Source organism: Haliotis rubra, unplaced genomic scaffold (assembly GCF_003918875.1).
Source record: "Haliotis rubra isolate DU_JTF1 unplaced genomic scaffold, ASM391887v1 Scf1876, whole genome shotgun sequence".
NCBI lineage: Eukaryota > Metazoa > Mollusca > Gastropoda > Lepetellida > Haliotidae > Haliotis > Haliotis rubra.
In genome coordinates this window covers 80,825-93,742 of record NW_025765865.1, presented here as the reverse complement: position 1 = coordinate 93,742, position 12,918 = coordinate 80,825, and the positions used below count along the sequence as shown (strand labels likewise).

General features: G+C 40.5%; 1 long non-coding RNA gene across 1 annotated transcript; it reads right to left on the bottom strand.

Moving 5' to 3' along the window:
- Positions 1-5,523: 5,523 nt before the first annotated feature.
- On the bottom strand, positions 5,524-9,106 carry LOC124274093. The gene is made up of 3 exons (XR_006897856.1): positions 9,092-9,106; positions 8,470-8,493; positions 5,524-5,830 (listed from the first exon to the last, which is right to left on the bottom strand). It is a non-coding gene; the product is annotated as an uncharacterized LOC124274093 (long non-coding RNA).
- Between the last annotated feature and the right edge of the window lie 3,812 nt (positions 9,107-12,918).

Sequence of the window (12,918 nt, the reverse complement as noted above, 5' to 3'; positions counted from 1 at the left end):
CTGGTGTACTGTATAGTCTATTGGAATGTTCTCAGAATGTTTGCTACTCGGGTTAAGGTTATGAACTGAAAATAGATGCATTCAAAACAAGCAAATTATATAAATTAACTACAGACATTTACAGCGAGACACTTTGTTAAAAATTGACCCTATCTAACAGACGACCAAAATATGTGAGTTAGTTAGTTTGGGTTCGATTCCCCGCATGAGTACAATGTGTGAAACCCATTTCTGGTGTGATTATTTCTAAAAGCGGCGTAAAACCATACTCACTCACTCACTCACTTTCCACGTACTTAGCCTTGTAGCTACGGGATGTAAGTAATACACCAGCATTTGTAATGGAGTCGTGGTCAACTCAGTGTCAAGGCATTTCTCTATACATTAAAACTTACCTTAACTCAGAGCCAGTTAACACACGTCTGTAATGAAACTTTCACCACAGCCACTATACTCATCGACTGAAATAAACATAAACCAAATACTGAGAATAGTAAATACGTCATTATTGTGGAATCGAAACAAAGACCTAATTCTATGAAACGTACGTGTGTTATCAGAAGTGCACGCGATTAAGCTAGTCTAAACCTTAGTCTCTAAAAACATGTTATTTTGGTAGCAACAAATCACACCATTTAAACTGAGAAGCAGCCACAGTAAATGGGAGATTTAGAGCACGTGGAAAATCGGGAGTTGATTTATTAAGGGCTACAGGGCTTATACATAAAGGCTTGATGGTAGGGGTTGGGGACTGTGAGACAGGCTAGTGCGTAACACTTGTAGGACACATAGATAGCGCACTGCAGTGGGCCGGCTTGATTATCTTTCTATTTTATGAGCTGACAAAACCAAGTGGGTGATCAATAGATACGAGCTGTCACGATCATGCATTGTGCGAAATGAGCTGACGCCTTTTCTGTTACTTCGTGTTATCTTTTCAATACTTCTTATTTAAAGGTGGGGTTGTCAGAGGCATTCAGGACAGGGTCAGCAAAGAATGACAGCATCTAGGGGTGTTTTATTTTTTTTAAAAACAAAACAAATAACCCATATGTTCTTGAAGCTTCCAGAAAACACCCGATCTAGTTGCTAACAAAAATGTGCTAGTTCCGGTAATACTTCCTGGATCGGGTGCATGAACAATATTTAAAAGGACACGAGGAAGAAAATAAAACACATCACAAAAATGTGGAGGGCATTATTGTCAGATTATCAGAATATAAATAACTAATTCAGAGACACCACCAAGCGAATATCAAAAACAAAATATGTCTATGCTGGCGTTGCTTTATACTGGATATTCCGTTTAATAAATATGTTGGTCAGAACAACACTACTTTACTGTCAATATATAATACCTCACAATCAGTAAATAAATCTCACTGTCACTATATACTACCTCACTATCACTATATACTACCTCACTATCACTTTATACCACCCCACTATCAGTATATACTACCTCACTATAAGTATACACTACCTCACCATCACTATATACCACCTCACTATCAGTATATACTGTCTTACATTCAGTAAATAAACCTCACTAACCGAGAAAGTGGTCCATGTAAGCGAGGAAGTGGTCCATGTAACCGAGAGAAGTGGTCCATGTAACCATGGAAGAGGTCCATATATTCAACGAAGTGGTCCATGTAACCGAGAAAGTGGTGCATGTAAGCTAGGAAGCAGTCCATATAACCTTGGAAGTGGTCTGTGTAAGCTGGGAAGTGCTCCATGTAACCAAGGAAGTGGTCCATGTAACCTAGGAAGTGGTCCATGTAACCGGGGAAAGAGGTCAATGTAACCGAGGAAGTGGTCCATGTAACCAAAGAAGTGGTCCATGTAACCAAGGAGGTAATCCATGTGACCAAGGAAGTGGCCCATATAACCGAGAAAGTGGTCCATTTAACCTAGGAAGTAGTCCATGTAAGCTAGGAAGTGGTCCGTGTAATTTAAGAAGTGGTCCATGTAACCAAGGAAGTGGTCCATGTAACTAAGAAAGTGGTCCATGTAACCATGGAAATGGTCCATATATTCAATTTAGTGATCCATGTAACCTAGGAAACGGTCCATGTAACCTTGGAAGTGGTCTGTGTAACCTAGGAAGCGGTCCATGTAACCTTGGAAGTGGTCTGTGTAACCTAAGAAGTGGTCCATGTAACCGAGGAAGTGCTCCATGTAACCAAGGAAGTGGTCCATGTAACCGAGGAAGTGATCCATGTAACCAAGGAAGTGGTCCATGTAGCCTAGGAAGTGGTCTGTGTAACCTAGAAAGTGGTCCATGTAACCAAGGAAGTGGTCCGTGTAACCGAGAAAGTGGTCAATGTAACCAAGGAAGTGGTCCATGTAGCCTAGGAAGTGGTCTGTGTAACCTATGAAGTGGTCCATGTAACCAAGGAAGTGGTCCTGTAACCTAGGAAGTGGTCCATGTAGCACAGGAAGTGGTCCATGTAACCAAGGAAGTGGTCCGTATAACCTAGGAAGTGGTCCATGTAACTAAGGAAGTGGTCAGTGAATGACAATTTTTTTCACAAAAATGCCTCTGATCACACAGCAGTTAATGGGTACCCAGTAGCATCAGATGTTAAGGTGACTATTGGGACCTTGTAGTGCATCACAAGACAGATAATGTATAGTATATACCCTTATGGATGGACTTGGCTCTCCACAATTCACATTAGTATTAGGTATATATGTATTAGGTATGTGGGGCGCGGTGGGCGAGCTGGATGAAACATCAGGCTAGTGATCCAGCGAGCTTAAGGTGACGGGATCGAGCCCACCTGTGACCGGGTGTAAAAACCTTGGAGTCAACTTTGTGTGCAGACACTTTCCGTGTTGTCACAGCCCCTAGTGTACAGTACACAACCCTGTGCACTTAAAAGAACCCATGAATACGTTGGTATATGAAGAGATGGTGGCCACATGAATACGTGCAAACACCTAGTTACGGGTACAGCTTGGACAAAGTACTGTGACTATGTGTCCCCGTCCACCCAGCTGTGAATGGGTACATCGTTAGGATGAGAAGCCACAATAAACTCGGTGCGCCTAGAGGCAGCAAGAGTTGTATACTCCCAAGGGAGTTGAGATTGACATCCAAAGATCGTGGAACAAAATACCAGCGCCTCGAGCAAGCACTAAGGATGGATAAATGTATATTACTTTAACAAACATGTAAACACAGGAATGATAAGGGTTACTTAAATAAATGAAACTGAAACAAATCATCACGTGACAATCGCGTCATTAATCAATCTGATTGGCTAATACAAGCTAACAAATTACCATCCAGTAATTGGACCTCTCCTGCAAAAATATACGGAGAAACCACAAAGCAACATATTCTTTCATTTCATTTGTTTCAAGCTGTCAGGAAAATATACCTTAAGGTTGAATTTTCAATGACACATGTCTGCAGAGTTAAAAAGAACCCACTAATGCCTTAGTATATGACCAGATGGTGGCCACATGAATAGGTGCAAACACCAGCAACGTGCAACGTGAACTTGGACAAAATACTGTGACTATGTGTCCCAGTCCACCCAGCCTAGAGGCAGCAAGAGTTGTATACCAGGAAAACAATACCAGCACCTAGAGCAAGCACTAGTTGCGTGGATTCGTGCGCTATATAAATATCCTATAATATAATAATTTTATAAAGCTGAAGATTGATCAGGACCAAGCATTTGGAGACATCATAACCACACGCTTTCTACCAATGCCTTTGGGCTATGACCTTTCCATTAAAAGGGCCCTTCAGAAGAAAACCATGGAAGACTGGACAATATATGATGTTAACAAACTTTCTGTAGTAGACATTAAAAAAATTAGTTATCTATTACAAACAAAACTGTAATGCAGTATCTATATTTAAGTATATGTAAAGACATCAAGTGTATATATTTCTACATATATTTTCACTTGTGTTACATACAGTATGATACAGCAGTGTTCAAGCTGTGTGATCTGAACATTCAAGTAATCACCTGACAAACCCTTGACTTATGTTATATTCATGAGTGATGAGCTGGATAAGTAGTGGTTTCTCTGGCACTAACTGAGGTATTACACAAAATACAAAGAACGTGTAAGCATATGTTAATAAACATAAACAAATGTATAAATAGCAACAATACAGTGTAAAGTAGAAACAAACAGATATTTCAGGAATACTATTTTGGATCAGTGGGGGTGTATTCACATACTTATAATAGTGAGTGGGTGAGTGAGTGAGTTTAGTGTTACGCCGCACTCAGCAATATTCCAGCTATATGGCGGCGGTATGTAAATAATGGAGTATGGACCAGACAATCTGGTGATCAACAGCATGAGCATCGATCTGCGCAATTGGGATACGATGACATGTGTCTACCAAGCCAGCGAGCCTGACCACCCGATTCCGTTAGTGGCCTCCTACGACAAGCATGGGTTACTGAAGACAAATTTTAACCCGGGCATTCTTGTGTCTACTTATAATAGACAGGTACTAACGTGTGTTTGGGAATGCCAAGATACAGCTTTGATTTATGTTTTTACTCACCTATATCATTCAGATGGGTGTCTAACTGTATTAGCACAAGTCTTTGAACAGCATTTAGAAGTCATACACTGTTGATCATCAAGTTGTCAAACTAATGGCTCAATGCCAGATATCTTCAGCTATGAAACGGTTAGAATTTGAGAAAGAAAAATAGAATAAAATACATGCACAGTTCATATTTTCATTAAAAACTCGACATGTGACAGCCCTAAGTATGTGTACACAGTTATTGCAACTGTCAGGCTCCTCCACTATACACTTAAGAACATGTCATATATGTAATAAGTGTTTGTGGGTGATTCTTCTTATAGATAGTCAAAAAATATTAAAATGACAAATTCTTTCAAACTTGAGAGGCAGAAATTCTGTTTTTCCCAATAAAATAACTATGTGATCAACTGAATTGCAAACCATACCAAAGCTGTGTTAGTACAAACTTTCAAGGAACAAATTGTTACTTTATTATTGCACCTTCCTCGAGGTTGGCAGCTTAAGAAATATGAATAAGCATTTGGGCCGGCCACATATTTGGCTGATTGGCTCGGTTTGGGACTACCACCTCTTCTGTCCCTGGCCCTTCGGTTTCCAATCCAAATCTGGAATTGATCGGCACGATTGTTTTATGAATAATATTCAGTAAAGCAATATTTTTGGATTTTAGCTCTGTGCTAGTTCACAGATATGTTTGAATTGACCTAAAACCCTAAATGATGGCCTATGACATAAGCTAAATATAGTGGAAACTTTTAAATTGATTACGCACAAAATTTGTAAAATAGGAAAAAATACATTCAAGGGGTATTGAGCCCAAGATCTGAATATAGAGCAAACTTTTAAATTAGTAACACATAATAATTGCAAAATAGGAAAGTAACATTTATGTGATAATACACAAACAAATATGGAAAATTACTTCATTGTAGAATCTGAATAAATGTATTGAGCAAACCTTAATGAGAAAAAATAAAACCTCACAATTTGTAATGTAAAACAATAGTTTGGACAGATGTTTTCAGAACTTTTGAAAATGTACAATTTGACACAAAATAATGGATGTGCTTGAATAAAAAGGTATCTGTAACAAATTATGATTAACAAATACCCATAAACATTACCTGAACCCAACAATATACTTGCTTTGATTCTGTCTTCAGACAGTCCTGTCTGAAGACTTAATTCTTTAAACCCATTCTGAAACTTTCTTCCAGCTGAAATTAAACCTTCAGAGAAAGCTGTTTCAAGAACAGTAACTTGCTGTTCATTTAGATCTTTTCTTTGTCGTTTCTGAAACATAGGAAAGTGTCCATGTGACCGAAACTAAAACATGACATAATTTAACACTTGGTTAACTTATATTTAATATACGGGAGTTAATGACAGATCAGCTTTTGAAAGCATCCAAAGCATCAAAGAGTTATTTCCTAATACTGGGTATTTACCATATAAAACACAAAATGGCTTGTTTACCACATAAGGTGATTATTCAGTTGTATAATGAAAATACTTCTTTTTCATCACAAACTTTATCTAGATTTAGGCATGATGGTATAATGTCACCATGTCGGCAAATATTGAGAACAATCTGAAACTGTGGTGTAAAGTATACAATAAAGACAAAAAGAACATTTCCTCTCATAATCCTTTAATCCACCCAGAGTAATTTCACTTTATCAAAAGAATGTTACTTCAGACTGTGAAATGACACAGTTGTTTATAATTTGCCTGTACTATAATATTGTTTCTTAGCAGGCTTAAAAAATGCAGTCAGATGTGTGACAAACTTACAAGAGTGGCTTAAAATATGGATAATACACAGATGTATGGGGAGTAAACCTCGCCCATAAAAAATGAAAGAAAAAAGTTTAGGTTGAATTGCACCAGACTAAGGAACAACAGGAAACCATAAACAAAGACTTGATAATCAATAAGTACCCCCAAAGTAACCAATATTCATATTTCTTATTTCCCCATGAACGAATTCTTCAACCATTTCTACCTAACAAATATATTTGATTTCTTGGGTGACATTGGTTTCCAAGATGAAGATTCATAGCACTTTCGATATTTGTAATATACCAATTTATTGACATAAAATATGAACATATACTCTGCAAAAAAAGAAACGCACAGGTGATAATGAAATTTAAAATTAACTTTATTTTATTTCTATGCAAACAAAACCCGGTTACTTTAACCAAACATAATGTATACTTGTTCATATCCATTAAGTATCGCTCAAACACACCATTTCATGAAATATTGTTGTTTGATGATGGTTTTTGAAAATATCATGAAATTTTCACGTGTAAATGACACTTCGAACGATATGCACGTGAAAGTTGCTTCACCTATGCACCAGTGTGTAGGGTATATGAGGAAGGCAGTTTAACGTGTTCAATTCACTTTCAACGCCAGTTTACTGACGAATTCAACATGCCACGACTTAGCGAAGCTGACCGGAACATCGCCATCGGACGTCTTGAGGCTGGCGAATCTCAGTCATCAGTTGCAAGACACTTCAACGTGCATCACACAACAATTTCCCGTTTATGGAGGCGCTACAATCAACTGGGCTCGACCCGCGACCGACCTCGGAGTGGTAGACCACGGGTAACCAATGCTGCACAGGACCGCTACATCCGGGTGTTTCATTTACGTAACCGGCCGTCCCAGCAACACAAACAGCAGAGAACGTCCCCAGGTCTTCGCCGCGTCTCCGCCCAGACCATCAGAAATCGCCTCAGACAGCACGGGATACGCCCTCGACGACCTCACGTAGGATGCACACTACGACTATCATCGCCTGCATGCACGTGTTCGATGGTGCAGGAACGTCCAGAGATGGAATTGGAGACATTGGCAGCGAATTTGGTTCAGCGACGAATCTCGTTTCCAACTTCAAAGACACGATGGTAGGACGAGGGTCTATAGACGGAGAAACGAACGTTACGCCCGTAATTGTAGTTGGAAGCGGACAGATTTGGAGGGGAAGTGATGGTATGGGGGGCCATTTCTTACAACGGAGAAGTGACTTGGTGCACGTCCGTGGTAACCTGACTGCAATTCGTTACAGGGATGAAATTCTGCAACGTCATCTTTTACCTGTCATCAACCCTCAACGTCCACGTTTTCCAACAGGACAACGCCAGACCGCACGTGGCTCGCATCACGATGGACTACCTGACGAATCAGAACATCACAGTTCTTCCTGGCCTTCAAAATCCCCGATTTGAACCCAATAGAGCATTTGTGGGACCAGCTTGGGAAACGCGTTCGACGTCGTCAGCCTCAACCCCAAACGTTGCAACAACTGTCTCAAGCCTTGCAGGAGGAATGGAGGAGGATCCCCCAAGCACGGATTCAAAGACTGATCATGTCCATGGACAGGAGGTGCCAAGCTGTGTTGCAAGCTCGAGGTGGTCACAACAGGTACTGACCTCCACGCCATCTGTACGCCCGGTGCAATGGTTTCAGAGACAAATGATAGCTGCATGTTGTAAAGCTGACTCTTGACAACATCCATGTGAAATTTTACGTTCGTGCGATCATTAGTTAAAGTTTTATTTGGAAACAAAATAAAGTGTTTACATTCCTGAGTTTTCACCTGTGCGTTTCTTTTTTTGCAGAGTATATCTTACTGGCCTGAACAAACAAAATAACATTGTGTTAATCAGCTACACATTACTGTTTTAGATACCGAATTCTTGTAGTGTGTGAGAAAAATACCTGAGATTGTTTTGTTTGTTGGTGTTATGTTTGTGTGTTTGTGTGTGTGTTTTTGTGTGTGTGTGTGTGTGTGTGTGTGTGTGTGTGTGTGTGTGTGTGTGTGTGTGTGTGTGTGTGTGTGTGTGTGTGTGTGTGTGTGTGTGTGTGTGTGTGTGCCAATTTCATTAAAAACCAAAGGCAGAGCAAAAGGAACTCACCTGAGTAGTGATGCCCATACTGACCTGTAAAAAGGTAGAAGAAATGGCAACACAAAGTGGGTTAGAATATATTATCTTTCATGAGAGGGAGGAGTGGTTAATAGCCTTACAAATTTTCCTTCCAACAATATAGAGTTACTAAAATAGCAAACACTTCCGTCCTATTTATACCACAAGATGATTATTATCGATACCTTTTCCCAGAGAAGCGAAGTTTTCAGTTTTATTAAATTTTAAAGAAGTGCTTCCTCACTCAGGTAGATAGTTACAAGACTGTTATGATGGAATACAAAATGGGTTGACTGAGTGAGAAAATATGCACAAGGTATAATTGACTTCATGATTTGACAACTTAAGAGATGATAAAGAGTAAAATATATTGAGCGGGATGTTTAACAATGGAGGCACGTTGTAAGATAGACTAGTTCTAAATACTGAGTTCTTAGGCCTCAATTATCCTACCAAGCTTAGGTAGAATGTTGATCAAAGACATTGCAATGATCTGCACAAGCAAGTGATACCAGTCAGAAACACAAATATACATATATCAACAAAAATCAAACTCGATAAGGCACTGTGCTTCATGATTTGTAAACTACGGTTAAATAACTACACAACCTACCGTGTGTTTCCTCGGCCCAATATGGCGTGCTTTGCATGCGAAATATAACGATGCCTAATATGGTCATAATATTTCATGTAGTGTCTGTTAGCTAGTAGTAGCAGTAATTGTTAGTCTCCAGGGGTGGAAAGGCTGTCTTTGTAACTGCTAGTAGCAGCTAACAGTTGCTAACAAAGACCTGCTAGTAGTAGGTAATATTTCCTGGATCGGGTGATAATTCACATTGGATGAAACGATAAAAAGCAACATCAGGAATTCCAAAGACTGACTGACTGACTGAGTTTGGTTTTACGCCGCTTTTAGCAATATTCCAGCAACATCACGGCGGGGGACACCAGAAAGGAATTCCAAAGAATACATGAATCTGAACAATACCGGATTTAATAAAAACAACAACACACAAACAAATAAAAGGATATTTAAATACTCATAACACATACACATTCGTGGAACATTATAGCTCTCGGAAATGGAACGTCTGTTGCAAAACTAAGAAATGCAGAAACTGAGGCAATTGCGAATCGTTTTATTTAGGTTTCGTAATAGCAAGCATAGGGGCGTGTCGCGCTTAAAAACAGCGTTAGTAAGACACATAGGTATATAGACCCTACCCTAGTAGTATCTAGTACTATATACAAGGAAAGGGGTGTAACGACGAAACCACCCCCTCCTCGATCAAAGTTATATTTCACCACGTAAAATATTTTAAGGCCCGCCGAGGCCTACGGATCGAAAGCTAGATGATTTCCCTACAAAATGATCTATAAATGGTCACAATCGGATCATTATTTCAAAAGTTATACGCCTCGACTCACCGAAAACAGCTATCTCCGCAATTCAACGCCAAAATCATGGTTCATCCAAGGCAGCAAAAAATCACCTTTTAAATTCGTTTACTAATTCCAGGCACGTTGACAGCACCCTTGTAGTACTAGATTCGAATGTGTGCTGGTGCTGTTTTCACTCATATGACGACTTTCAAGGCTTTGTGGACCGCGAAAGACGGATCCGGTATTTCAGAGTGGGTGCAATGTTGGGTTTGACCAATCACACGCAAAGACGTAAACCTTTTCCTTAACCGATTATACGCTCCCGACATATAAGCTGTCTGAAAGAGGGGTGTTGCCAGAACATCTAGCGTCAGAACCAGAGAGCAACCAGTCTCGATTACCCGAAGATAAGAGATTCCGAGTTCAGCCGTAACTGACTTAATAGTGATAATATTATATATGTGAATGCAAAATGGATGATCAGTGAAGACACCCGGTGTTGGCCTACATGAAACAGTTGCCCTTACCTTCCACGAAGAGGAAGTATCCCTTGGGGTTTTTCCTGAGTATCCGTATGGCCTTATCTGTCATTGCAGCTAAAGATGGCTCCTTGTTTGGATTCTGCTGCCTCTCAGCCTCAAACTGCATGTGGTCCTGGTTGAACAACCCTACAACAGCAATCACGTTACTATGATATTGCTGGAATATTGCTAAAAGTGACGTTTAACCACACACACCCATTCACCTCCTGACATCCTTTTTATGTACGACCACCCAAACCTGTAGCAGAACACCCACATCTTAACTCACAATGGCCATGAATATTAACTACGGTCATATGATCGGATATTGAGCATTATATATCAAAAGTTTCATTTCATGGGGGGTCGGTTGACAGACTTGTGGTTAAAGCGTTCGCTCGTCACACCGAAGACCCGGGCTCGATTCCCCACATGGGTACAATGTGTGAAGCCCTTTTCTCGTGTCACCCGCCGTGATATTGCTGTAATATTGCTAAAAACGGCGTAAAACCTCAAACACTCACTGACTCATTCACTCATTCATTCAATCAATAAACCTAACCTATTTATTACTCATTTATGGCAAAAATGTACACCCGCCTGGATCGGTTGACCAGGTCAACATGAATACATTAATGTCAGTCGGCCAGTGGCCATCCTATGTCATGCTGACCCAGATAACTGTCATGTCCGTGCGCTTGTCTGTTTCATAATCGTAACCCACTGCATTCGTGTCCAACTCGTGTTATACCGGGACAAGCCGAATAGCAGAGTTTACGGAAAGGGGCGAGTGGTGACGAATGGCCGAATGATGCTTCTTGGAGGTTACGGAAAGGAGCGAGTGGTGACGAATGTTTCCGTGAAAGTTCATTCGGCTGGTTTCGGTTAGTCCAAGCGCATCAGCGGGCAAGTTCAAGGCTGATTGTCGCGACACACATAATATCAATCTGCTTGGAAGGTAACAGTCACATTAAATTGTGCGATCAACTAAAGAATATTACAGGTGTCGCCATTCAGCTAAAGATCAGAGTGAAATGCGAGATACCCAGGTGCTTATTTGACGTGTTTATGTTTACTTTAACACTGTTGCATGACCCGTCTGGTATATACAAAACAAGTCATAATACTGACACGTTTCGACCATGCTAGCTGTACGATACATTGCAGGGTCAACGACTTTTGCTGTGTTTTAAAGACGCCCTGACACAAAGTGTTCAATAAGGCAGAATAAGTATCGGAAGGTGAAAATCTTGGGCGCAGTGTGGGAAACCGGAGCCACTGACAGTTCGCTTTGCACGCAGGTCTCGTGCGGAATGTGCCCACGTGCAGCGCGTGGTGTACGATTCCCTACAACCGTGCTTCTGTCAGACGACAATTGCCGCTGTGCGGATTATCTCAGACATACAGAGCAACTTGTTACAGATTCCGAATTCTGTGGACGGTGGGGGTAGCCCAGTAGTTAAAGCGTCCGCTCGTCACGCCGCATACCCGTGTTCGATTCCACATGGGTTCACTGTTAAGCCCACGTCTGGTGTCCCACGCCGTGATATTGCTGGAATATTGCTAGAAGAGGCGTAAAACCATACTCACTCACTCACTCACTGAATACTGGCATCTGGATATAAATTCCGCCAATTCACCAGAAATGAATATTGTTTTGCATAATATTGTTCTATGAATAATCATCCGCGATTATGGCGGATATTATACAAAACTGCGACAAACCCACAACAAATTCGGAGCTCGACAATCAAATGTGTTCATAACACCCGTATCGCTCAGCCATTTCTTTCCTTATTCCTGTAAGCGCGATCTCCCGTTATTCAATCAGTTTCCAAATGACGGGACAAGCTGTTATGACCGAATGGCCTTCATTCTTCAGCTCTCATTCGCCGTCAGTTATCAGCTTGTATATTTTGATTTCTTGATATATTTCAGTATAATATCCGCGTAAATTTGCAATAAGAGGTGATAAATACAGCCACGAGCATAACAATATATCACTTATGAACTATTATGTTAAATATTGCGCTTACATTTCACTTCATTGGGATATTGGCGCTCCAACAAATCAATATATTCAATATATCATCAAACATCGAAGGCAGATATCCTAAAGCGTTTATGACTTGAAATGGGTTTGAAATGAAGGGATTGTGTTTATGCATTTGTCTTTGTGCTATATACGCCGTGTCACAGGTAACACAACCTCATTATTACGAGGGGCGGTGGGGTAGCCTAATGGTTAAAGCATTGGCTCGTCACGCCGAAGACCCGGGTTTGAATCCCTACATGGGTACAATGTGTGAAGCCCATTTCTGGTGTCCCCCGCCGTGATGTTGCTGGAATATTGCTAAAAGCGGCGTAAAACCAAACTCAGTCAGTCAGGAAATTCATTTCTCAAGTTTACAGGTTTCCATGATGTTTACTGATTTCCATGATGTTTACTGATTTGAAATGACATAATTGTTGTGATTTTTAACACAACCTCATTATTCCGAACCCTCACATTTCGAATCCTGAATATTTCCTGCTA